General features: G+C 51.7%; 1 long non-coding RNA gene across 1 annotated transcript; it reads left to right on the forward strand.

Moving 5' to 3' along the window:
* Positions 1 to 979: 979 nt before the first annotated feature.
* LOC311578337 lies at positions 980 to 3,866 on the forward strand. Its single transcript, XR_014772843.1, has 3 exons — positions 980 to 1,239; positions 3,128 to 3,154; positions 3,272 to 3,866. It is a non-coding gene; the product is annotated as an uncharacterized lncRNA (long non-coding RNA).
* The last annotated feature ends 300 nt before the right edge of the window (positions 3,867 to 4,166 follow it).

Here is a 4,166-nt window from a genome sequence, read left to right on the forward strand (position 1 = left end):
GCACGGCCCCTTAGGTTGGCTTTGCATGTTCCCTAAGGAGACTTCTTGTGTGCTAGTGTCCTGCACTAGATGGTGCCTTCCCCAACTCACCTCACAGGTGGCTTAATTCTACCAACCGTGGATGGGTCCTGAGGACCCAGCTGTTGCATCTTGCCCTCATCAGGGCTTTGTATCACCCAGGCCCAAGAGATAGTGCTGACCAAACCTGCCACCCCTGATCTACCTGCTGGCCAGCAGTCCCAGCTTCCACATTGTCCCACCACCCCCTAACCTGGCCCTCTACCCCTTGGAGTCAGAGAGCAGCCACAGATGGACCCCATTTCACTTGTTTAGCTTGGCTTGGGAGGGTCCCCTTTAGAGCGATGGTAGAGGGCCAGTGAGGGGTGTGTGTGCACGCCGTGCTGTTTGGGGGTAGAAGGGTGGGGGGGTGAGGGAGGGGTGGGGGGGGCTGGTTAGCCCAGCAGGCTCCTGCCAGGGTAGCTGAAATTGCCCTTGATCTTCCCTCCTTGCCCTTGTCCCAGGAGCCCTCAGGAGCCCCACAGCCTGGATCTTTCCCTCCTTTGAACCAGTCATTCTTGCCCCATGCCCAGCCTTATTTGCGTGTAAAGCCAAACCTCCGACCTGGTCTGGACCAAGGACCAGGGAAGCAGTTTTATGAAAGTGGTTTTGCAAGCTGAGAGGACAACTGTCCCTAATTCAGAGAAATCTCCCTGAACAGAGTGGCTCTCCAGGGCCCTTGCGTTAGCCATTGAAGAAAGCAGAGAGTAAGACCTCACAATTAACACCTCCCTCAGCTGGAGGATCCTGGCTGGGTGTTTGGAGCCTACCCCAACCCCCACCCAGCTATGGGACACCCCCCTCCCTCAGTAATCCTCTTGAAGAGAGGATAATTAATTCAAACAGACCGTCATCCATCCCAGGCTGGGCCCTTTGACAAGGCAGAGGCGGGAGGCGCGGGGAGGCGCTGGGAGGCGCGGGCAGAGCGGAGCTCAGAAGTCTGGCAGGCTAATCCAGGGCTCAGGGCGAGCTTGTTCCGGCCCTAATGAGACTCTCGGGCATCAGCCAGGCCTGCTTTGTCTCTGGCGGGTGGGGAGGAGGGCGAGACCAACTTTATTTCCGAATCTGGACTGACTCACGGAAGTAGCATCACACTTGAAGGGCACACCATCTATCTGTGGCCCTCGCTGCATGAAATTGTATTGGCTCGCCACTTGCTATCTGGCTGGGCGCAGCTGGGCTGTAAGTCATCGGCGATAACGTTCTTTATTATGCCGCCGTGTTTATGAACTGTGCCTGCAAGGGAGATGATAGAAATATGCAGCCGTATGCAAAGGCGGACGGGAGGGGGAGGGGGAACATATGCTAGTTGCTAGGGCAACCATGGGGCTATTTTGGGCATCGGATTTTTTTTTTCCCTCCCTGGTGATAAAAACCATTTTCTTGGCCTGGCTAGCCTCTCCCCTCCCCCTTTCTGAACTGAATATTTAGGAAAGGAGTGGCTTAATTTCTTAATTAAACATTATGCTATTCCCCCCTCCCTTGCCTCGTTTCAAAATGGATGGAAAAATGGAAGGGTGTTGATAAGTGTTCTTGAGAAGAAGGGGAGCCAGCGCTCTGATGGAGAGGTGTGAATAATTCACTAATCTTTGCTGATCCCCGCCGCCTCCCCCTCCACATACCCCCCCCCCCTTCTACCGCCACCGACTTAACTGTGATAAACTCCCCCAGTTCTAGACCTCAGCGTTTTCTCCGGAGCTCCAGGTGTTTGTAAGCAAGAGGAATGCCAATGAGCTCTGGAAGGGAGGGGGCGCCTGGAAGGTGACTGCATCCCTGGGCACGGGCATCCCTGGGAAACAAAAGCCAGGGCGATGTCGGGAACCCACCGTGCTCCTTCGCCTTCGTCAGCCGCACAGATATCCCTGCCAGGGGGACGGGAGGAGGGAGCCTCAGCTGTTTGTTATAGCCTGGTCAACTCCACGCCCTGCTCCGGCTGGGGGTGAGGCTAGTGGCCTCTGGCTCTGAGGCCATGTCCCACCCATAGCCCAAAAGTTGTTTCTTCAACGGTTTTTAAAGCAGAGTACTGGCTGGCTCACTTGTTCAATACTGGGCTGAGGCTGAGGGGGTGGGGGTGGGGGTGGGGGTGGGGCGGGTTATTCAGCAGTCCCATTTCCTTTCTGCTGTTCAGTCTTTCCTGTTCTATTGACCCTGCTCAGACACTCCACCTGGGACGGGTAGGTGCTGGGTGCGCCAAGACAGGGAGAACTGAACATGCCACCTTTGTCTACTGAGCTTTGATGCCAGGTCTAAAACACTCACCTGGGTCTGGAAGCATCTTACTGGGGTGGTGGTTTTGGAGGATTCTCCAAGTGTTAAAGTGGGTGGGACAGATTCTATCTGGCTAGCGTGGTACCTGCTGTGTGGTGGGATTGGGCTTGTACCATCAAAGCATCATCCCCCCCCCCTTTAGAGATTCTTTTATTTATTTATTCATTTTTATGTCGTGTGCATTGGTGTTTTGACTGACATGCATGTCTGTGTGAGGGTGTCAGATCGGCTGGAACAGGAGTTATAGACAGTTGTGAGCTCCCCTGTGGGTGCTGGGAATTGAACCTGGGTCCTCTGGAAGAACAGTCAGTGCTCTTAACTGCTGAGCCATCTCTCCAGCCCCCCTCTTTAGAGAATTTTTTTTTATGTGTGCAGGTGTTTTGCCTGCATGTTTGTATGCTTGTGCACCACATACATGCCTGGTTCCCAAGGAGGACAAAAAAGGGCATTAGATTCCCTGGAACTGGAGTTACAGACAGTTGTCAGCTACCGTGTGGGTGCTGGGAACCAAACCCAGTTTCTCTGGAAGAGCAGCCAGTGCTCTTAACCATCGAGCCACATCCTTGTCTTTCTATGCTTTGTTTTTAAAATAAACTTTTAATTGCATGTTTTCCAAGAAATATATATTTGTATAGAGGGGAAAAAAAAAACCCAGAAACTATAAAAAACCATAGAAGAACAAATTATCTGTGCCTTTTTTTTCCTCCCTGGAAATGAAAGATAATCTCTTTTCTGCTTTTTTATTCTCCTTGTTTATTTTTTGCAAACTTGAAATCACATTGTATCTTGCTTCCCTGCCCAGCCCCAGCTCACACTGGAACCCTTTTCTGTAAGTAGTTCTCAACATATATCTATTTTCCTTTAGCGGCTGCATGTAATTTTACAGTGGCTGTATCACAGTGAAGCATTTTGTGTGTGAATAAATTATTTTCCATGTCTTTCTCAGGCTGTGCAAGTGGCAGCTTGTGATCTCAGCGCCAACTGAAGCCTGCACTGGAGCCAGGCAGGGGCGAGCCCCTTTGTCTTTGATGCCTGGCACTGAAGACAAGGCTGGCATGAGAAGTCGGTCGGTCGTCGGAGACTGAAGTTAACTTCTGCCCTGACTTTCCGAGATGACAGACCAAATGCCCCTCCTGCCCTGGGACAGCTGGCAGCCTTTGGCATCTCGGGCTCGAGGGAGGTGGAGTAAGGTTGAAGCTGAAGCCACGCCCCCCTGGGAACGCAACGGGCTGGAGCTGTCAGAGCAGTGGGCTGGGCTGGGTTTGGGGTCTGACTGCCCTAGCCAGTTGAGGACTGCTATGAGAGCTGCCTTTTGCTTTTGGGGACCTGCAGGCAGTGGCCTCCCTACTGCCATGGAGAGAAGCAGGGCAAGTGTGAGTCCCAGTGACGTTTTGCTCTGATTCTTTCCCTCTGTTTTGGGTCCATACACTTGTGCAATATAAAGGAAGCCATGATGTCACCTAGGGGCTCCAAAAAAAGTTCGTTTTCCTGCACTGCCCTCCTCCTTTCTTTCTTTTTTTCTTTTGTTTTGTTTTTCAAGACAGGATTTCTTTGTGTAGCCTTGACTGTCCTGGACTCACTTTGTAGACCAGGCTGGCCTGGAACTCACAGCAATTTGCCTGCCTCTGCCTCCCAAGTGCTGGGATTAAAGGCATGCGCCGCCACCACCTGGCTCTTTTTCTTTTCTTTTTGGAGTAAATATATTATTTATTGTTGTTGTTTGCTTTTTCCAGATAGGGTTTCTCTGTGTAGCCTTGGCTAAGATTTTATTTTTTATGTTTTCTTTACCTGTATGTCTGTGTACACCATGTAGCTGCCCACAGAGGCCAGAAGAGCGTGTC

Source organism: Acomys minous, assembly GCF_964271855.1.
Source record: "Acomys minous genome assembly, chromosome: 12".
NCBI lineage: Eukaryota > Metazoa > Chordata > Mammalia > Rodentia > Muridae > Acomys > Acomys minous.